Here is a 24,261-nt window from a genome sequence, read left to right as displayed (position 1 = left end):
ATCAACAAAATCCAAGAACCACAATGGAGTCCAGGTATCTACCTCGCATTGGTCAAACCAGTTCACTTTTCCATCAATGTAAGCCTTATTCGAATCCTGACCAACAAAGAAACCACAGTGGTGCACCTCAATAGTAAACTTGTTCTCAGCATCGCCTACATTGAACCAAATGATGCTCATTACTACTTGATTTATTTAGGCTACACCCGGAACCCTAAACCCTAGCCACCAAAACAAACAAAATTGGCCTACACTAGGAACAAGTACATGCACACCACCACATCCTAAAGGCACTAATAAGAAGGTTTTGAGCTTCGATTGACTAACTGCAAGCACGACGCCATGCCGCAGATTCACCGCGATCGCGGCAGAAACCTGCGCTCCCCAGGTACGTCTCGTCGTTGCTCTTCCGCATAATCTTGCAAAGTCGCCGACTTTTGCCTCCGTTGCAAGCCGCCTCGCCCCCAGCACGATGAACTTGAAGAGGAGAAGATAGAATTTTGGAGATTTCACGAGGCGAAGGGGCCTAGATGCATATTGTCACCTGCGTTCGGTTTTGAAACGTGCGGCTCACGTGCTTCGTCCGCCATGCTGGCGCTGCCACGTCGACAGGAGGCCGCGCCGGATGGGAAATCGGCATGTGGTGAATAACTTGACAAGTTCAGGGGCCCATTTTTTGCGTTTGTAAGTTCGTGGACCGAACTGGCACAGGCCGAGAAGTTAAAGGGGCGCCAGTGTATTTCGCTCCCAATATAATGCAAACCTTTTCTTACGTCTTTCTTCAATGACTTTGCACTTTTGCAGGATATCATTGTCAAATAGCAGAGTTTTGCACTGAAAACTCTTATGGCCAGTGTGGTTGCAGGCCGAACAAGTGGTAGGATCTCTACACTCAGCAACCCGGTGGTCAGTTGCAAGACTCCGACAGCAAGCACGCTTAGCCTTAACATTCGAATTTTTTGGGTCCGAGGAATGGCCTCCAATTTTCCTATCGGATCCCTGGCCAGCCAACTTGCCAAGGCCTTGAATGAGGTTTCTCCGATCCAACTTAGAAGGCTCAACTTGGACTGTAGTATCCAGACTAGGTTAGAACCGCTGACGGTCAGCAATGGCCGCTTGCTCGTCACCGTGAATGTGGAAGATGACTCCATCCAGAGCAAAAACACTGATCCGGCACAGCAGGCAACCAACCGCAGAGGTGGCAACTTTAGTACTAAACAGATAAGGGCCTAGTGAGAGCACCTCGAAGCGTTCCGGGGGAGCGTAGAAATAGAAATCAAGAGCCATGGCGACGAAAGTCGAATCAGCAGAGGACGCCCCATTGGTTTGGGTGATCCAGAGATCAGAGGGAGGGACAGACCGGAAACAAAGATGCCTAACAACCGGGCAATAGAGTCTTTCCAGAGCATGGGTTTGAAAGCGCATACCCGGGGTGTCGACGGCGTCTGGCGAAGCTGCAGGTCTCTTGCGCATCTGTGGAGGACAATCGTCACCCCCAGCTGACGCCTTCGTGTGCCGTGGGGCCACGCACTTCGGTGGGGGGGTGCGAGAAACTGGGACGCTCGGTTGGGCATTTCATCAACATTTACCGGGTGCCCCATTGGGCAGGTTCAGGGAGCTTGACGCAGGTGCCGGCGCCCTGGGTTTCTTGGGCGGAGGGAGGGGATCCGGCTCCCAGGGTGGCCGCACCCTGAGCTTCTTCGGCGGACGGAGGGGGGTCGAGTCCCAGGGTGGCCTCCCGCGCAGCTTTCCCGAACTCGGCGCCGAAGGAAGGGGTGGGAGGTGGTTGTGAGGGCGGAGAAGGAGCGGGGACAGGGTTACCATCTAGTAAATAATGCACGTGCAGCGTATCCTTTGGTGTTAATTAGGCATTAACCGGCCGGAGCAAATAAGCGGCTGATAGGGTGCAAAAGAAGGCCTGTGTTTTTCTTTCCAACCAATCCTGCAGCCTCCCAAACATCGACATCCTTGGGCTCCAATCCGCTCGGTAGCTTCCAATCGAAGTGGTACAGAAGGCTGGCCAGTGCAAGCTCCATGTTGGCCAATCCAAGGTATACTCCCGGGCACATTCGGCGGCCGGACCCGAATGGGAGGAACTCATAGTCTGCCCCTTTGTAGTCCAGGCTGCTGTTCTCGAACCGCTCTGGCCTGAATTCTTCAGGATCTTCCCAGTACTTGGCGTCCCTACAGATGGCCCAGACGTTGACGAACACGCATGTGCCCTTGGGAATGTCGTAGCCCATGGCCTGGCATGTCTCACGGCATTTGCGTGGGAGCAGGAGCGGCACCGGGCAGTGCAGTCTGAGAGCTTCCTTCACCACACACTTGAGGTAGCTAAGGTTCGCCCTGGCGAGATCGTCCTCGATGATGGTGGTGGTCTTCCCCTTGAAGGCCTCCCGGACTTCGGCCTGGGCTCTGGCCATCGTAGCCGCGTACCGGATTAGCTTTGTCATGCTCCAGGCACAACCGAAAACAGTAGTTTTGCCGTGTGCCACGAACACTCGGAAAAGCCCGAAAAACACTCGGCAAAGGGTTTGCCGAGTGTAACACTCGGCAAAGAGCACACGATAGCTACAGTACCGGCAAACAGCGTCTTTGCCGAGCGTTTTCTGTCGGGCACTCGGCAAAGACTTTGCCGACAGCTGAAAACGACACTCGGCAAAAAAAAGTACGTCACGGAGCAGAAACGGTCATGGCCTGTTTGCCGAGTGTCAAATATTAGGCACTCGGCAAAGCTTGGCCGTTTGCCGTGTGTCAAACTTTGGGTCCTCGGCAAATCTGGCCCATTTCCTGTGTGTCAAACTATGAGCACTCGGCAAAGCTGGCCTTTTGACCGTGTGTCAAAGAGGGGACACTCGGCATAGTGACTCCTTTTGCCGTGTGTCAAAGTATGGGCACTCGGCAAAGACCGTTCCAAAATCCACATAATTTAGCTTCTTTGCCGAGTGTCATAGGGCAGACACTCGGCAAAGATGCCATTTTAGTCCCAGAGTGCACATAATTTTGCCACGTGTCTACTTTGCCGAGTGGTTTACACCTGGCACTTGCCAAAAAGGCTCTTTGCCGAGTGTAACACTCAGTAAAGATGCCACAAATAATCAGTTTTTTTTGGTTCGGTCATAGCCACGTACCACATTCAAATAAACATCACATCCATCACAGATAGTTCACAATAGACATCACATGCAATTCATATAGATATATCGACAACACATAGATGCAAATAAACTTCAGAATCCCCAAATAGTAGTCACAGCTCATTCACAACCACAAGTAGTCACAGATAATCCACAAATGCAAATACAAATAAAATCACAAGTACTTAGGCCACGAGTTCACTGCGACAGGGCTTCACTTAGGCCACGAGTTCCACTGCGACGGGGCTGGGTCATGAAGCTGATTCGATGCCGTCGATTGATGCTGCACAAAGAAGAAAAGATTGCATGTGTGAGAGACAAGATTAAACAACATGTATGCACAAAGGAGAAGAGATTGCAATATCTTCTCAGTTTTCTATTATTTTCCAGTTTATCTTCTCATTTGTATTAATAGTAAATAACAAAGGCACTCTCATGCATAAGGGCAGCACCTCATGGACCACTCTCATGCATAAGGGCAGCACCTAACAGTGCATCAAGCAACAAGGGCACAATGCTGATCTCAAGATATGATTCGTCTTCTTTCATGTACTGAACCAGCGAAGGAATAAAATATTGATAGTATTAAAATCATGCAAGCAATAAAATAAATATTGATAGAATTAAAATATTGCTATTATGACAGATACAGTGCTGGAAAATGATGGCGCCAACATATGAAATAAAGTGAACATTTAGTGTGCTAATACATATACATAAACTGAGATTCCAAATTCAGGGAAGACAACAAACAATTAACGGGAATCAATAGAATAGCATACTGAAAACCATGGAAAGACATTTGTTAACTGACAATCTCTAGACACATCGGTTTGTCCCTACAAGTTCAAGCAGGGTAGTTCATTATATTAGTCGCACGTACGAGCAACTTGTAATGTCAAACTAAGTACGAGCCAAAATGGACAGTACCTTCTGTTTGAACCAAGAAATAAAATCGGGCATTCCATTTCCCGCACCCTCTCTAAGAAGGGTCGAAGTTTCCTACGGGGTAGGTTCCCTTGATTCTCGCCAGAATCGTTCATAAAATTCCCTGTACCAACGAGAAACAAGGGAGTTGGACACATAATTGTGACTACTTGAGAAAAAGTCACTACTACAGAAATCATTTTGCACAGCGTGGCCAAAATGCGCTCCGTGGCGGGCACCTCTTTTGCCCGCCACGGTTAACCGGTGGCCGGCCAGCGAGGCCGGCCACCGAGGCGCCCGCTGCGGAAAATTGGTTTACCGCGGCGGGCCACCTTACCTGCCCGCCGCAGGAAATAGTTATTTACCACGGCGGGCGGTATGAATCGCCCGCCGCGGTTAATACGGTTTACCATGGCGGGCTCTTTAAACTGCCCGCCGCGGTAAAGAGTTGATTTACCGAGGCGGGCGTTTTATCTTGCCCGCCGTGGTAAAGCCTGTACAAATACACAGCACAAACCCTTCATCTTCTCCACGGGTCTTCCTCTCTCAAAACTCATGGGGGGAGGCTTTGTCCTAAAATTTGAGGAAACTTTTGATTTGAGTTGAAGGGCTTGGATTTGAGGGAGGAGGACATCATAAGAGGTTCATAAAGGCTCTCCCTCTCTCCTTCTATCCTCTCTCTCTATTTCCATCACCTAGAGTTCTCTCTAGATCTAGATCTAGATCTAGATCAATTTTAATGGAAAAAATGATGTCATGTATTTCTTTAACTTTAGATTCATCATAGATGCATGCTTCATCTTTCACATCGTCATTTCCTCTCTTTTTCATGATTTTGGACGTAAAAATCATCAATTTCTCCTAATTCTTCTTTATTTAATGTTGATTGTGATGGATAATGTTCGCAGATATGATGGATAGATCAGAATGGATGTACCGGATCGATAGAGTGAATGATCCGCGGTACCTCTTTGAATTAAGGAAGTTTATTGCGGCTGGTAAAGCTCACCGTGAGAGACTGAAGCGGATGACAACCATATGTCCATGTTCTCGTTGCAAGAACCTGAAAGCCCACCGAGACAGCGAGGTGCAAACTCATTTGATCATGTATGGTTTCGTCGAGGGCTACACAGTCTGGACATTTCACGGCGAAAGAGTTGGTGCGAGTGGCGGTGCATCTGGAGTGAGCTCTTCGACGCCGACGACGACAGCACCACCGGTGAATAAAGATCCTTCAGCAGCAGCTGCGTCAGCCGACAGTGACAACAGTTGTCGTGATTACATCACGGTGGATGATCTAATGCAAGACATGGCCGACGAAGCCGGCGACGGTGGTGATGGTCAGGATACTGTGAGCCAACCCGAGGATGTGCAGCTTGTTGAAGATCTAGTCAAACACTTCGATGAAGACGACATTGTGTTGGGTTGCCCAAAGTGGTTGGAGAATTTCAGAGAGTTGAAGCAGGCGGCAGTTGATCCTCTCTATAAGGATGGCGGCGATTGTCCGAAGGAGTGCACAGCGCTCCGTTTTAACCTCCATATGTTGATGTTGAAGGCTCGTCATGGTTGGTCTGACACTAGCTTCAATGAGTTGTTAAGCTACCTTGCCACCACGTACCCAACGGCTAACAAGGTGCCCGCCAATACTTATCGGGCCAAGAAGCTGATCCGGCCAGTGGCGATGAAGCTTACAAAGTTTGATGCATGCCCTAACCACTGCATCCTGTATCGAGGCAATGAGTATGAGAATTTGACGAGTTGTCCGCACTGCGGCTTTAGTCGGTACAAGAAAAATGCTGGTTGTCGCGTGGATGCAGAAGACGAGGGAGGCTTGCGGGGTGGTCGGAAGAAGAACAAGAAGGCGGCAAAGAAGAGCAGTGCGGCCAAATAGATCTCGGCTCAGCAGGACGATGAAGAAGAGGGTTACACGCACAAAAAAAGTCCAACACTGTCGGTGTGGTACCTGCCCGTGACCGATCGTCTGCGTGCAATATTCGGGAACCTGGACGATGCCAAGCTCATGTCCTGGCATGCATCAGCTGACCGCCTAAAAGACGATGGCAAGCTACGGCACCCATCCGATGGCAAGCAGTGGAAGGATTTCGACGAGGCCTACCCAGAGTTTGGCAAGGAGCCCAGGCATGTTAGGTTCGCGCTGAGTACCGACGGGATGAACCCGTTCGGTGTGCTTAGTAGCTCGCACAGCACTTGGCCCGTCGTGCTCACCATGTACAACCTACCTCCCCATCTATGTCAGAAGCGTAGGTACCTTATGCTGACCATGCTTATCTCCGGACCGAAGTAGCCCGGCAATGATATAGATGTGTTCCTACAGCCGTTCATGGAGGAAATGAAGATACTATTTGATGTTGGGGTCTAGATGGTGGATGCATCCCGCAAGGAGAAGTTCACACTAAAAGCAATCATCTTTGTCACCATCACCGATTACCCCGGTCTCTTCTCACTGTCGGGGCAGATCAAAGGGAAGACCGGCTGCGTAATTTGCATCGACGAGACCTGCTACACTTACCTTAAGGGATCCAATAAGATGGTGTACACGAGGCACAGATGGTTCCTCGCCAAAAATCACAGGTATAGAAGAAGTATTATGAACAAATACTTTGACAATCAGGACGAGCCGCAATGTGATCAAACGACGCAGACTAGTTGGGGGACAAAGGTGTATGAGATGGTCAAGGACGTGGATCAGGTGGAGTTTGGAAAGAAGAAGAAGCCGGCTGAAGATGGGCCCAAGCAGACAAGGAAGCGAAAGCGGGACCAGATGGAGGAAGTCCCCGCCGCCATTCCTTTCAAGAAGAAGTCAATTTTCTTCAAGTACCTGTCGTATTGGAAAACACTGAATACACCCCATGCCATCGACTGCATGCACCTGGAGAAAAATGTCTTCGAAAGCACGATCGGTGTCCTGCTAGACATCAAGGGCAAGACAAAGGATGGTATCAAGTCACGGACGGATCTTGTCAATCTAGGCATCAAGCCGAACCTTCACCCGGGACCGCCTCAGAACGGTAAAGTCGATATCCCGGGTGCGGCCTGCAACCTAACGCAAGACGAGAGGACGGCTTTTCTTAAGTTGCTTAGGGGTATCAAGGTGCCAACTGGTTTCTCTTCCAACATCAAGAGCTTGGTCTCCATGAAAGACCTCATAATGACCGGCTACAACTCACACGACTGCCACGTCATGCTGACGGTGTTCCTACCAATTGCGATTAGGGCTATTCGTCCAGAGTACGTGAAGATGGTCATCACACGGATGTCATACTTCTTTAACCACATCACCCAGAAGGTCATTGATAAGGCTGAGCTGCCTGCCCTGAAGGAGTTCATCGCGGAGACCCTTTGCCAACTCGAGATGTGCTTTCCACCATCTTACTTTGATATTATGCCACACCTAATGATGCATATGGTCGATCAGATCCATCAACTGGGCCCCGTGTATCTACACCAAATGTGGACGTACGAGCAGTTCATGTCCACCTTCAACAAATACGTCCATAACCGCGCTTACCCAGAGGGCTCTATGATCGAGGCATACACAATGGAGGAGGCCATGAACTGGTGTATGAGGTACATAAGAGATGGGAGGGTGATTGGGCTGCCTATCCATCACCACGAAGGCAAAACCTCAGGGATGGGGTGCACAGGCCGAAAAGTACGCACCAATGTGGCAAACCGAACGGTGCAAGAAGCTCATTACAGCATCCTTCATCAGTTAGTGAGCATGGAGAAATACATTGAAAAGCACCTGGAAGAGATCCACGCCGCTAATGACGGGCAGCGCACGGAGGCATGGGTCTAGAACCACCACAAGAACAATTTCATAGAGTGGCTCAAAGAGCAACACATACCCCTTCAAGGATGCCCTGATGAAGATACAGAGACCGTTAAGAGGCTTGTGTTAGGCCCATCCAGCCAAATCACCACGCGGCAAGGGTATGACGTCCAGGGCTACAGGTTCCACACGAAAGACAAGGACAAGAAGAGCTCAGCACAGAACTGTGGTGTTTGATACGAGGGCGAAGAAGAGTCCACGGGCCAGAGGAGGCAATATTATGGGCAAGTCGAAGAAATATGGGAACTTGACTACGGCCAAAACCTACGCATAACCGTCTTCCGTTGCCAGTGGGTCAAACCGAATGCGGTTGCAGTGGACAGTTATGGGCTAACCACCGTGGACCTCAAAAGTATCAGCTACAAAGATGACCCGTGGGTACTAGCAACCAATGTCGCGCAGGTGGCCTACTATATATATGCAGAGGACCCAAAAAGCATGTGGTTGTGTCCGGAAAGCAGCGGATTGTGGGAGCTGATGGGGTGCAGAGTCCCGAACAATACAACAACTACGCAGAGCTCGAGCTTTTTACCGATCATCCAAAGAAGATCAAGGCCGTCGATGACCGATTCAACAAGTCCAGGATGATGCCGTGGGCCCGCCCCGACGGTGAGAAGAGGACGGTGAAAGCACCTGCACCAAAATGATATATGTATCCCAGAAACATATATGTAACTTATTGTAGTGGACTCCATTCAAGACAAGTTGTAACTTATTATTAATATCATGGAACCATATGTATGCATCATATATTTTGTTGTGTTGTTTTTTCTTTTTCATATTATGTGATCTATGTTCAAACAAATGAAACAAGCTTGTATATATATATACTCCTCTATAGCTAACTACTCCTCCAACTACGACTCTACTACTACTCTACTCCTCCAACTACTACTCTACTACTCCAACTATGTACTACTCAACTACTACTACTCCAAACTATACTACTATCTACTACTACTATACATACTCCTCTATAGCTAACTATCTAGTATATATACTGCTCTACCTAAGGGAAAAATAAGATTCCAGATTGAAAAAGGGTAAAATAAGATTTCAGATTGAAAAATATTAACCGTGACGGGCATTATAAGGAGCCCGCCGCGGTAAATATTAACCGTGACGGGCGTTATAAGGAGCCCGCCGCGGTAAATATTAATCGTGACAGGCATTCTAAGGAGCCCGCCGTGGTAAATGATGGCTTATATATACTCCGCCACCTCCCCCAAATCGGTTCAAAAACCACCGCGCCGCTGCCAACGAAGGGCTGCCCAAAAACCACCGCGCCGCCGCGCCATTGCCGCCGTCGTGCACCTCCATCGTCGCCCCTGCCCTCCGCGCCATGGTGCCCTCGTCCTCCTTCCGTGCACACGCACCCGCGCCATGGTGCCTTTGGACGTCGACGGGAACGCGGGCCTAAACCCTAGGCCCATCCTCCGCCGTCCGTCCCCGTCTCCCATCCCCGTCTCCGTCCGTGTCCCCGCGTCGATGTACCTCCGTCCGCGTCCCCGCGCTGGTGTGCTATCCTCCCCCATCTCCCGTCCCCGTCTCCGTCCGCCTCTCCGTCTCCGTAGTCATCCGCGGCCCCGCGCCGTCCTCTACGGCAGCCTAACCCTAGCGCCGCCAGCTCCGTAGCCGAGCCCCAAGGTGACCGCCCGGTAATGTGCCAATTGCTCCCCTAATCCCTCCTATGGAGCAATGCCAACTATGGATGTTCTTCTCCGATTTTAGTTTTCCTGAGCAATGCCAACTATTGCTGCCTATGATGCCAACTATGCACATGTTGAGATGAATTTGGAAGAAAAAATACTAAATGCTGCCTATGATGCGATTCTTGTTAACTGAGCACTAGATATATATGATGCCACTGCCTATATGTCCTTTGCTGGATCTGCTCCTTTTAATTTGTACTACTCTTGAGTGGGTGCTCAGTTTCAGACAGCAGGAAGGGAAGAGAAGGGGTTGGCTTTTTCCACTGCCTATATGATTTGTACTACTGTTATCTCTGAATCTAGGAGGATACTTGCTGCTGCTACTGCTGTACTACACTCTACTGCTGCTGTACTCCCATGTCCTATTTTGATTTTTTGTGGCACATATGCTTTGTTTGGTGTCTCCTATTGTGGGCTCTACTACTCTACTATCTGCTACTACTACTATTTTCTATACTGCTGGCTGCTACTACTAGCTGCTACTATACTCTACTACTACACCCTACTGCTACTACTATACTCTATCTGCTACTACACTCTACTATTTTATATGCAATGATGAACTTTTAAAACAAGAGCTGAGGCAGTGACTCTATCTTGATGGCCGAAGGACTTAGCGCTTTGGGGCCGAATTTTGAAACTATCTTGATGGCTTTTGTTTGGTATTTGCAATGATGATTCTTTTCACACTTCTAAGCTGAGGCAGTGGCATATGCAATGATGTGAACCCTTTTATGCTGAGGCAGCGGTGATGATGATCGAGTGCCCCCGCTAAACTAGGATGGCTTGTATACCAGATACAAGCAACCAGTTTAAAAGCGATGTGATGACAATGGGGCAAATCTGAGCCAACTACTACTACTTTACTACTCTAGTACTACTCTACTTTACTACTCTAGTACTACTCTACTTTACTACTCTATAACTGTGTCTATACAACTGAAATATGTATTTATTGTAGCTTTCCAATGGCGGTGGAACCGATAAGCGAATGGCGCGACCCTACCCCTAGTGCATCATCATCAACTAGCCTCAAGAGCCACGTGTCCGTGACCCCAAGGCCAACAAAGAAACGTCGTACAGAGGACGAAGATGATCCGACCTACCAACCGAGGGACGACGAAGTTGAAAGTGCACGGTCTCCAAACCCTGAACAGATGCCGGTGGTGCCTCGAGAATTGAATTTCGAGGAGGAACAAGTTAGGGACAAAGAACCCCTCGCTCCATCTCCAACCACTTTAGGCAAGTCTAGGGTCAGAGGACAAAGCTGAGAAGGGGGGAACACGGGAGGCACCGGAGGGAAATCCACGGCGAAGTTCATGTGATCCATGAGGTGGGACTAGAGGGAAACCCGTTGTCGCCACCCATGGTCCTTGCCAAGTTCAGCAACCAGGTGGCATGTATAGTCAAGGACAAGGTGGAGATCACTTGGGAGGACTAGAACAATGTCCCGGTCGACTACAAGACACATATCTGGGGTGAGGTGACGAGGAGCTTCCATTATCCCGAGGACGCCGATCTTGACAAGTGCAGGGAGTGGGTCATGCACGTGGCAGGAAGAGCCTTTAGAAACTTCAAGTCCATGCTGACCATGTACTACCTGAAGCTAGGCAAGTCACCCTGTGTCAAATACACTATGGTGAAGGAACATCACTGGGAAGAGTTCTGCAAACAAAGAACAACAGAAGAAGCAAAGGCAAAGAGCGCCAAGTTCAGCGCACTCGCGAAGAAGAACCTGCTCCCCCACCACTTGGGCATGACTGGGTTTGCTGGTAAGAGGCCCCAGTGGCAGGAGGAAGAAAGGGCTAGAGCTGCCGTCGGGCTTCCTGATCCGTACGACGGTGTAGACTTGAGGGCTAAGGACTTCATCTATGCCCGCAAGCCGAAGAAGCTCAAGGAGGGCGCGAGCAAGTTCAATGAGCCCAAGTTCGAGGAGGTGGAGAGGGCTGTCATCAAGGCCGCTAAATCCAAGGATAGCTTCGAGGTTCGCAGGGGCCAGGACTTGCTGACCCTGGCGCTGGGAACCCCCGAGCACCGTGGCCACGTCCGTGGCATGTCGTCGAAGATGAGCTGGAACTCAGTGGAGTCATGGCAATCCGACGCTGCCACATACCAGTCAAGGCAGAGGTACAAGGAGGGCATCTTTCAGAAGGGCTATGATCAAGGCGTGGCCGAAATGATCAGTCGGTCCATAAAAGAAGCCTTCACGAGCAATGACCCAGATATGGTGTCGATGAGGTCACAGATGCTTCGCCAGGCTGGCGTGGCCGTGCCTCAAGTTCCACAAGGGCAGACACAAGGGAAGTCACTGCCGATGATCGAGGATCGCCTAAGGCACCCCGTCGACGCCATCCGGGAACCCATGCGCGTCCACCTCACGATCCCGTTCGGCAGGGCAAAAAAGTTGACCGTGGGTGAGGGTTACATGCACCCCAAAGAAGATATCAAAGATTTCAACCAAGACCAGATCCCTGGCAACTATGCTGCCGTGATACTTACATGGTATACGACCGAATATGAAGAATTTGAAATGGAATCTCCAAATGCAGAAGGGGTAACAATCCTTGCAGCTGCCTTGGGTTCCGAAGTCCTGTGGAACAAGGACGACATAGAGATCATTCTCTCGACGCCGACTTCTACGCTGACAGCGACACCAGCATCACAACCATCCGTTGCCGGATCTTGTCCCCCCGATGATCTGAATCACGACGACAGCGATGACGAAGGCAATGGCGGGGATGACAAGGGAAGGGACTCACCCCGAGGCACAAGCCCTCACCCTCGTTCTCCTCCTCCAACAACAAGTCCACCTCCACCTCCCGGCAGTCCATCTAAGGGCATGATCAAAGCATCGGGAGGCACAAGCCCTCACCCTCGTTCTCCTCCTCCAACAACAAGTCCACCTCTCGGCAGTCCGTCTAAGGGCACGAGCAAAGCACCGGGAGGCACAAGCCCTCACCCTCGTTCTCCTCCTCCAACAACAAGTCCACCTCCACCTCCCGGCAGTCCATCTAAGGGCACGAGCAAAGCACCGGGAGGCACAAGCCCTCACCCTCGTTCTCCTCCTCCAACAACAAGTCCACCTCCACCTCCCAGCAGTCCGTCTAAGGGCACGAGCAAAGGACCGAGAGGCATGGAGGAACCAGGGGCAAAGACACCGCCTGCTGCCATTGCGAGCACAAGCCACTGTCCTACACCGCCGGCGAAGACTAAAGGCGACCAAGGGCAGATCACATACTCGAAAGGTATGGTAGTGGCGAGCATAATTTGCTAATAACTTTTCTTTGCCATAATATGGTACTAACATTTCTATCCCAGGCCGAGATCACCTTTCCATCTATTTCCTGAATCAGATGACTGCCCCGGCAATTACAAGCATGGGAAGTTCATGATAACCAAGGCCCAACTCGTTGACGAGGAAAGGTGGGAGACAAGGAGGTTTCATCTCTGGTACATGGAAGCGGCAAAAGCTGGCCTGCATGGTTTTCTAGTCAAGGTTCTGGCGTAGTACTTCCACTTGCCCGACAATGATGTAGAACTCCCCGTGGACTTCCACGACATGTACAGACTACTGCGGGAACAAGACCTTGACATCGCCCAAGTCACTTTGTTCTCTATGTAAGTGCTGAATTGCGAGTTTCACATATCACCTGCCTTTGAATCGGTCAAGACTACTTATATATGCCACGATGGCTTGTCCTTGTAGGTTGATGGCCTATATATCCAAGGAACTAAAACTTGATGTTATCTATCTATCTCCAATGCATATTGCTCAAAGAATCATCATTGGTTACCACCTAGATGACAATCATCCAACCATGAAAGACTTGACCAAGCGACAGAGAGAGACGCATAGGAAGAAACTGATGGACAATGAGAAGTTGAACATTTCAAGATACATACTAGGATCAATGAAGAAGATCAGGGGAAATAGGTGTATCCTAGCTACCTACCACTTTGGGTAAGTCGAAGACATGCCTGTAGATATAAGTGGGTAGCTAGCTAGTATTATTATTTCTCGTCGTAACCTGTATTTTGTTTCAATGGCGTAGCCAAGGCCTCGATGGTCACTGGGTTGCATTTATCATCTACCCTCAGGATGGTAGGGCCTGCGTATTTGATTCGTTGACAGTGCCAAACTTAAAAGGGTACAAGGCCTTTGAAGATTGCCTCAGAGTGTAAGTAACTGAACTGTCTTCTCATATGCGTTCTAATGCCCTGCCTAATACTAGTAAATTTTGTATAGCGCTTATAAGGAGTACGTGAAGGATCCTGAATGCTATGATCGAAGAACAGAGAAATTTAAAGCTAAGCATAAGAACCGCATCAAAATCAGACGTAACTTTCCGGTAAGTATTTGAAAGGTTTAATTGTGCTTTCTGTTCATATGCGTTCTAATGCCTATGTTGTAATGCTTGCGTATCGATCATGCAGTGTGCCAAACAACCGGTAGGATCACAAACCTGTGGCTTCTACGCCTGTGAGTTCCTGAGGGTGTGCAAGCAGTATAGCAGCAGTTGGAGGGTGCTCAAGAATGGATTGAACTGGTCGAGAGACATGCAGAGCATCCAACACAGCTTCAAGTAGACAAAGGCGGACATATGTAAGTTTGTCTTAGACAAATGCGTGCTTGAAGGGGCACGTTCTTCCATGAGAACAGCCCGCTAGCGATTTTACCGGAGTACGAGAGGCTGAGGAAATGGCCCACGATGATGCGTCCGCAGGATTACACCTTAGCGCATGTATAACGACTTTAATATGTAAATGTAATGAATTAACGATGAAAAGAACGACAAAATGAATGTATATATATGTATATTATCTCATGTGTAATGCCTGCATACTTTTTAAGTTTAATCTGTGAAATATGGATGTGATTTGGATTTGAATTTGAATTTATATGCATGCTGTATTTTATTTGAATTTATATGCCTGCTGTATTTTTTTTAATTCAGGAAATAATTTACCGAGGCGGGCAAATAATAAAGCCCGCCATGGCTAATACACATAACCGCGGCGGGCCACAAAATGTGTCCGCCGCGGTAAAATAATTTACCGTGGCGGGCGGTGTAACGTGCCCGCCGTGGTAAAAGTATATTTACCGCAGCGGGCACGTTACGCCGCCCGCCGCGGTTAAGCCACGATTTACCGTGGCCTCTAGGCCGCGGCGGACGGCTTTGCCCGCCGTGGGAAACCCAAATCGCCCGCCTCCACTAAAGTTTGTGTAGTAGTGAGTTTGTTGAGAACTTACAGCATGTACGGCTCCACTTCGGATAGGTTGGTCAACACGTATAGCATAATAGTGCGCCACTCTTCATGTTTCAAGGTCTTGTTAGTCGCACCACTTGCACTTCCTAGTTGCCCTAGAAAAATGCTAAAGTTCGATTCATCTTCGCCAGCATTGTACCGAGAAAGTGGATTATGCACGCTAGGAAGGTTGTCAGCATACTATTTTGTTGTGAAGTTTGACACCTCCTCCAGAATGTATGCCTCTGCTATGGATGCTTCAATTTTGCATTTATTTTTACATTTAGTTCGAAGAACCTTTTGAAATCTTTCAATTGAATAGCACCAACGGCCCTACACAGGCCCGCCCATTCGTGCCTCATACGGGAGGTGCAAAATCAAATGCTGCATCGGATTGAAGAAGCCAGGTGGAAAGATCTTCTGCAACTTGCAGAGTAACACAGGCGTCATTTTTTCCATGTCTGCAAGCACGGTATGAGATAACTCCTTAGCACAAAGCTGGCGGAAGAAATTCCTCAACTCCGCCAGCACTATCCAGACATGCTCAGGGACATAGCCTCGAACCATCACCGGCAGTAGCCGCTCAAGCCATATGTGGTAGTCATGACTCTTGAGCACGTTGATTCGTATAGTAGCTAAGTTCACTCCTCTCTTCAGATTCGCTACATACCCATCAGGGAACATTAAGGTTTGGAACCATTCTAGTACTTTCCTCCTTTGGGCTCTCGTCAGAACGAAATCAACCTTAGGCTTTCTCCATGACTTCCTGTCTCCGGGAGGCGCCATGTCTAGCTTTGGTCTATTGCATAACCTCGCCTGATCCACTCTAGCCTTAACATTATCCTTTGTCTTATCAGGAATGTCCATGATCGAACCAAAAATTACCTCAGCGATATTCTTTTCAGTGTGCATTACATCAATGTTATGTGAAAGTAGAAGGTCATCAAAATAAGGGAGGTTCCACAAGCACAACTTGTGAGTCCATGCATGTTCCTCACCATATCCCAGAAAATGATCTCCTTGGTCATTGACCTCGACAGCGTCTAACTGGGCACGAACCGTGGCACCAATCATCATCTGGGGTGCAGGACCTTCAACTACTACATCTTTTATAAAGTTCTTGATGTCTCATCTGAATGGATGGTCAAGAGGGAGGAATTATCGATGTTTGTCGAACGAAGAATACTTGCCACCCTTCGTCAACCAAATGAACATCAGAGATGCCTTGCATACTGGGCATGGGAACTTCCCGTGAACACACCAGTCGCAGAATATCCCATACGCCGGATAGTCATGCAGGGAGTATTGTACCAAACATACATTTTGAAGTTTGTCTTTGTAGCTCGGTCGTATGTCCATACCCCTTCCTCCCAAGCATGGATCAAATCATCAATCAGAGGCACCATGTACACACTCATATTATTTCCTGGGTGTTCAGGAATTATCAACGACAAGAATATGTTCTATCGTTGAAAGAGGACGCTAGGGGGGAGATTGAGAGGGATAATGAACACGGGCCAACAAGTGTATGAGGTAGCCACCATTCCATAAGGATTGAACCCATCTGTTGCCAGCGCAACATGTACATTACGAGCCTCTAGAGCTTTCTCACGATGAATCATATCAAACCTTGTCCATGCTTCACCATCGAATGGATGCACCAGCTTCTTAGGATTGTATCGACGTCCGTATTTGTGCCATGTCATCTATTTTGCAGATTCCTCAGTCATATAAAGCTGTTGGATCCTCGGTATGAATGGAAGGTACCGTAGGATCTTCACAGGGATGGCGAGCTGCCTCTTCTGACCATCACCAGAGTCTACCTCTAGGAACCTAGACGATTTACACTTCACACAGTACTTTGCTTCCGCATGTTCTTTCCTAAATAAGATGCATCCCTTCGGACAAGCATGTATCTACTCATATGGCATCTTAAGTGCACGAAGGAGTTTCTGTGCCTCATACATTCTCTTTGGCAGGATGTGACAATCTGGGAGCAGACTACCAACAACTGTCAGCATAACATTGAAGGCTTCTCGACTCAAGCTAAATTGGGACTTTACGGCCATTAGGCGTGCAATGGCATCCAGTTGAGAAACCTTGGCATGCTCGTGAAGGGGTTGTTGTGCCGTAGACAACATATCGTAATACGCCTTTGTGGTTGGCTCTGGCTCCTCCTCCCTATGTCCTTCATCGAAGTGAGCTTCATGATAGTCATTTAACATGTCTCCTACCCCGGCATCAGCATCATAATCCTCGATGCGTTGTCTCACGACCTCGTCTCTCACACGATCGGATTCACCATGGTAGATCCACCGGGTATAGTCCGTCGTAAATCCATTCTTACAAAGATGTTTACCCATGACCACCTTTGTTTGTCGACGCGTGTTTGCACAAATGCTGCAGGGACACCAAGTGCCATGCGCTCCTTTAACCCTTGCAAATGCTAGTTCCAAGAAAGCATCGGTCTTCGCAATCCATTCATCGGTCATCGAACCCTGACTAGAGCGGCCCATGTACATCCACTCATGGTCATCCATCCTCTAACATATCACCAAGTAATATAAAAATCAATTACATCTACAGGTTCCTATACTGTCTAATAGGCGAAGATAGGTCCTAATCCCACCCGAGGATGTGTAGATGGGGTTAGTTTCCATGCTATACTCCTATCCAAGACAGAATTTCGGCAGGACCTCCCCGTTGTTCTCCAAATACACGTCCTAGCAAGGAGATTGTGTATCCGGAGAACAACAGGGAGATGCTGCTGAAACTCTGTCTCGGATCCGAGTAGAGCATGGAAACTAACTCCATCTACACATCCTCCAGCTGTCCAAAAAACGTGGACAATTCAAAACAGATACGGTTATAGATATGCAAAGATCTGCATATTTCCAACCGTATCTCTTTTGAACGGGAGACGCCTAGCCAGGTTACGTGATATACGAACATGATATGGAAAGAGGGGTGTAGGATGCCTCACCTTGCTGTCCTGCAAAGTGACGAGTCGAGGACGGTGGGGAATGATCCTTGCAATAGCCTCTCCTGCAACAAATGAACATAATAGTGTCAATTGTAAATTTTGGCAGCACCTCCCCTGCATGGTGAGTTAACCAAAACCTGCAACAAACCAACGGCATGATGGCCGACAACCACATACGCAACAAACCAACGGTACGATATAAATATTAGCTTCCCAAAATTATACTCCAGTGATACTATAAAAAACACTACTCTAGCCAATCACACTTAGGGGGCATCATGTCATATTTTCTGAAGCAACCTTTTGTTCTCTGAAGCTCTGCTTTGATGAGCAGACAGCAGAGGGCATCTACATGGAAATAATAATGCAGTGTCCTTATCTAGAACTCTAGAAACAATAATACCATTGTATATATACTATTATCCATTTGCAACTTAACATGATGAACTGGTTGGTAAGTTCCGGTGCTACATATAGTAGACTTGTGTACGTACATATGACATAAACAGAACACGCTGACAGACACCACTGAACATTAAACAAGTTGCCATCCTATATTTTTTCTACGCAAGAAATATAATACAGCTACCTTGTGGTCTACTTTAAGTACCTCAACTTGGAGATTGTACTTCGAAGGTAGTTGCATTGTACACCCAATGTTCTACTGTATGCAATCTTAAAAATCGAAGGGGCGAAACAACTGAATTCACATATGCATCAATCAAGCAAAACAGTAGAGTTGCATTCCCTGATTGCAAATTTCTCACCACACGAGGAGGCACAGCTCACAACTATCTGCTAATCAAAAACCTGTACAGAGACCATATGCACCAACTATCTGCTAATCTTGAACCACTTTATGTCGTCGGTGCATGGGGGCGGGCGCCGGGGGCCAGCCGCGGGAGCCTGCGTCGTCGGCGCGCGGGGCCGGGCGCCGGGTGCGGGACGCCAGGGCCGACGCACCATGCGAGACGCGGCGCTGGAGCTGGCCGCCGAGCGCGCGCAGGGCTGGAGCGGACGGCAGCGGTCGCGGCGTCGGGCTTCCGGGGCGCGGGCGGCGTCGAGCTTCCGCGGCGGCGCGGGAGGCCAACAGGATTGTGGGGACGGCGCACGGCAGGCCGGCGTGGATGCGTGAGGCCGGGAGAGGGCACCGGGCGTCGACCAACAGGGGTGCCGACCGCCGGGCGCGCGCAAGGCCGGAGGGGACCGGTGTGGACGGGCGGCCTCGGGGGCTGCTATGCGCGGGCGCGGGAACAGCGGCGTCGGTGGGGGTGGGCGGGGTGGCGGCGCGTGAGACCAGCGGCGCCGGGGGCTGGTGTGGGCGGGCGGCGGGGCCGGCCGGCGGTTTGGTGTGCGCGAGACCAGCGGTGTGTTTAACTGCGCGCGTGTGTGCGGGCGGGCGGGGACTGGGGTGGTTACAAAGGAGGTTTGCCGAGTGCCCGCGATCTAGCACTCAGCAAACCCCCATTTTGTTTTTTCTCATTTTCAATAGCTAAACCGCTCGGTGGGCCGTGAAGGGGTTTGCCGAGTGCCTGAGATCTAGCACTCGGCAAACCCCGTTCTGTTTTTTTTATATTTTCAATAACGATCAACTAAACTGCTCGGTGGGGCCATGAAGGGGTTTTCCGAGTGTCCCAGGTATGACACTCGGCAAAATTGAGATTTGCCGAGTGCCATTTATCGGGCACTCGGCAAACTTATTTGATTTTTCCATATGCCTATTCATTATTTTATTTTATTATTTTTGTGTCATATATTTTTTATTTCCTATGGTTACTGGACTGGATATTTAAAGCATCACATACATCACAAATCCATCAAGATTTATATTAGAAATGTTACAATAATGTATATGTCGTTACAGTAAAAATGTATATACTACGATAGAAGTTTCGTCATCCCTGCATCTATACTACTCTTATCCTTGGCTTGATCAATGCTGAAAGATACTCTTTTACTCAAGACATCGTCCATGGCGAAGGATGCTAGCTTGTCTTGTAGTTCTTTGATCTCGATGTCTAATAGCTTTTGGGGTTTTAAGTTTCCCACGCTATCGTTGAAGCAAGATGACATCAACATGCACAATTGTTAGACAAAACAGTAGTGTGTTTGATTGAATTAACCGATATACATAAAATGAGAAACATACCCACCATTTTATTTCCTTCCATTGTGCTCTCGTTGAGGTACTAATGCATTGCCCACATCACGTAGAACCCGCATTTGTTGTTGGCTATTAACTATTCTAGGGCTATGTGTTTCAATATAATGAGCCTCGAAATGGTTCTTCCTGTGCCCGTCTATATTTTTCTTGACTCAGCGTGACACTATAAAGTATGAAAGGTGGTGAAATTAGAATGTGCTATGTGATTAGAAAAATATATGTTACTAGCTTCACTTACTTACTTAGCACCATGAGTTGGTCATTGATCTGAGAAAGTTCTCTTCGAGTCGCACACCTGGACATGTGATTGTGCAAGTTTGATATCTACGAGGACGTATTGGAAACTGCACTCACAAACTTCCAATGCTAATCAGACCTAATTAACAAATAACCTTCAAAAAAAATAAGAAGCACCTAGCTAGGCCCATATATCGGGCACTCGACAAACTTATTATTTCATGCAATACCACATCTTAACATGTTGTATGTACCTACCAAATGGATCCAGAAATATATCAATTCTTAACATGGAGTACCACATGTTGTATGTGGAGAGTAGAAAAAGTTTCAAGGTCAGGAGTGAAAAAAAACTTATTATTTCATGCAATACCACATCTTAACATGTTGTATGTACCTACCAAATGGATCCAAAAATATATCAATTCTTAACATGGAGTACCACATGTTGTGTGTGGAGAGTAGAAAAAGTTTCAAGGTCAAGAGTGAAAAAAAACTTATTATTTCATGCAGTTGTAGCTCAAATTCAATGTATATCAATTAAAATTCTATAATTGCACTTAACAAATTAAAATTATCGAACGGATCCAAAAATTTACCAAAATTACACATGGATCAATCTATGTTCTCTATTGCCTATACAACAAGTTCTGAAGTCAAACCCCAATTCGACCGTCACTTTGAGTCCAAATCTTACCGGATCATTCTCTACGCAATGATTCTTCTTAGATACTTCGGATTGTAAACATCGTACGTGACAGATTGTCCGAAACCTTCTCAATTTTTTACCATAGCCTCCACGTATGATATCATTTGATTTTGATAAATCTCATGATTTTCAGACCTCGTTTGCTTTTTTTAGAATTTAAAAATCATTTGACCACACGTTCGTGGTCGGGTTTCGTGAACAAGATGTTCAAAAATTCTTTTCATTTTCTGGGCAAGGCCTCAAAATGGACTCAATAACATGAATATAATTTTTCCACTCATTTTATTCCATTATTTGAATCACTTGTAGTTCAAATTTGACTTATACCAAAAAATTCCTCTAAACGCAATAAATTAATTAAATATATCAAACGGATTCAGAAATATACCAAATTTTAACATGTAGTAACACATGTTGTATGTGGATGGTACAAAAAGTTTGGAGGGCAGGAGAGGAAAATAAGTTTTAGATTTGCCGAGTGTTGGGGAAAAACACTCGGCAAACTTATAATTTTGTTGAGTGCTGGATAAAAACACTCGGCAAACACTCGGCAAAGTTGCACTTTTGCTAACGGCCGGCACGCTGTCAGACGGCCATCGCACATGCCGGTCACGTGATACAATTTTGCCAAGTGTCGTTTTGTGGTTTGCCGAGTGTCTTATAGTCTACACTCGGCAAATCTTGTTCTTTACCGAGTGTAATATGTATGCCGAGTGTCTTACTTTCTACACTCGACAAATTAGCTCTTTGCCGAGAGCCCGATTAATTGCACTCGGCAAATAAATAAACACTCGACATATTTACTGTTTCAGGTAGTGAGGTCAGTGTGGTCGACGAGGAGTCAGTGCCCGCGCTAAATAAGTCATAGCAGAACAAATGGAACAACAATTGATCATACATATATGCACCGGTGATAGTTTCATGTTTCATGGCATTGTTAATTTCCAATAAGACAAATAAAATGAAATAAAACTTGCATGAAACATCCACTTTCATATCAAAGTAAAAAATAGAGCCAGGTGATTGGCTATGAGTCAAATCGTAAGAGCCAAGCTATACAATAGTTAGTCTTCTATTTGTCAACCAAATTTCTTTATTATTATATATTTTCATTCTCTTTTCTATTCCTCCTCACATACATCTCTATTGGAACCCACTACTGTCTATGCTTCCATGCCGAGCTTGTTGCTCGCATGAGAGCCAAGCTCTCTTCTCTCTCTTTCATTCTCTCTCCCACATCAGCAAAAATATTACTTGCTCTCAATGCAAAGTTTCATTCTATAGTTTTATAAGCATTTAATTTCATGACTCGTTGAGAGATGATAATCGTACCAGGAGAGTATCATCTAGATGAAACCAATTTCTTCTCTTTTCTTAAATATACTACCATATCATGAAAATACCTATGTGGCAACCTATTTAATGCAAATGAAAGTCAAATGAAACTCTAACCGAGACTGGCCTAACTAAGATAATAAGACGGCGGAGGACAAGCAATTAAGGCACAGCGATGGGAAATTGGGAACGCGCGCGACTTACAATTATGAGTGCCATGACGATGTCATCTGTGAGCTCGATGGGCAGGCTGGCCTCTTTCTGCAGCCTGAGCAGGACAGAGATAAAGCTCTCGTTTGAAGTCTTGTGAGCCCGGTCCATGGCTTCCTTCGTCTCGCGGATGATCTGGCCAATGATGTGCGCGCCATCCAGTCGCGGCACGCCTTCGCCCTGCGTAGCGCCGTGCTAAGATTCTGCAACAGCCTGGATGACGGGAAGATGTTAGCTACGCTTAGTTCCGCGGCCATCCGCATCGCAGCGCCCAAGGCATCCAGGTACTCGTCCTGATACTTGCACTGGCTGCCGATGGACTCCCTGACGAAGGTGTCGTTGACGAAGCTAGAGATCATCTTGGACAGGTCGACGGCGGTGCCGGCGGTGGCGGACGTGGCAAGGCTCTGCATGAACCGCCCCACCTCCTCCTCGAGGATGCGCTGGAACGACTGCACGCGGGCGGCGCTCAGCAGCTCTTGCACGCTGAGCTTGCGGAGCTGGCGCCACTGCTCGCCGTAGCTCCCGAACACCAGGTCCATGCCGTTGAAGGTGAATATGCCGACGGTGCTGTTCATGTGACGGTCAGCGAACGTGATGTCGTGCGTCTTGGTGATCGCCTGCGCAGCCTCCGGCTATGACACCACCACCGTGGGGACATCGCCCAGCCAGAGCATCATATGAGCGGCCCGTGCTTATGCGCGAGGTCGTGCATGGCCCGTTACGGCAATGGGTTGCTGACGAGGTGGTGCATGCTGCCTATCAACGGCAGCGTCCATGGCCCTGGGGGCAGCTTAAGCTTTTTTGGCTTGCTGACGAGCAAACACTTGATGAGCTTGGAGAGGATGACGGGCACCAGCACCACGGCCACGGCCAGGAGTGTTGACGTAATCCTGATGACTCAGCAATTGGAACCAAGGAGAAGTGGGAAGCGTGAGCCTGGCGGATTTGAAACCATGGCAAGGCGGGAACAGCAGTTGTCATGGTGATCATGCTCTGGGTGAGTCTGTATCGAGTCAGTTGCGGTGTGGCAACTTGTATCGTGTGTGTTAGCTAAATTTGGTGTGTGTACCGAGTCAATTAGCTACAGGCTTAAGTAGTGGGGGTGTTGAGGTGTGGATAGCGCCTGGGAACACTTTGTAATACTGACTGTACTTGCAGTTATCAGGGGTGAAAAAGGGCACCGTCTCCTGGGAGACCTCCGAGCGGTTGCTACAGTGTTCATCGTATTTCTTGCGTTCTTCTTCGAAGATCGCTTGTTCTGTTGATTGCTTAGGATAGCCACGAGCATGGCCGTGTGTTTGTGATCCTGTTTTTATCTAACATCTGGTACCAGAGCCACTTTCACACGGTTCATTCCACTACAAGTTCATTCATGTCGCTGGAGGATGGTGAAGGGAGTCGGGGAAGCGGCGGTCGCCATCATCAGGTGTTTCCGACACTGAAAACGTCAAATTACACCAGCTGGAGTATCCGGGTGCAGGCGATCATGGAGGAGCAGGGGTGGTGGGAGGTGGTGGAACCGCCGGAGGGGAGTTCGGCAGTGAAGCAGACGGAGGCAGTTGCCGGCAAGGACAAGAAGGTGCGGGCGCATTTGTTTCAGTGCCTGTCGGACGAACTGTTGATGCAAGTGGCGAAGAAGAAGACGGGGAAGGAAGTGTGGGATTCCTTGAAGGCGCGATTTGTAGGCGCAGAGCGTGTGAAGGACGCGCGGCTACAGACCTTGAAAGCTGAGTTTGATGCACTG

General features: G+C 48.2%; 1 pseudogene; it reads right to left on the bottom strand.

Annotated features, from left to right (window-relative positions):
* Positions 1-1,871: 1,871 nt before the first annotated feature.
* On the bottom strand, positions 1,872-23,498 carry LOC136489531 (dolabradiene monooxygenase-like; annotated as a pseudogene).
* Between the last annotated feature and the right edge of the window lie 763 nt (positions 23,499-24,261).

This window comes from Miscanthus floridulus, chromosome 10 (genome assembly GCF_019320115.1).
Source record: "Miscanthus floridulus cultivar M001 chromosome 10, ASM1932011v1, whole genome shotgun sequence".
Lineage (NCBI taxonomy): Eukaryota > Viridiplantae > Streptophyta > Magnoliopsida > Poales > Poaceae > Miscanthus > Miscanthus floridulus.
The sequence above is the reverse complement of the archived record's forward strand: the minus strand, read 5'-3'. Positions and strand labels throughout refer to the sequence as shown.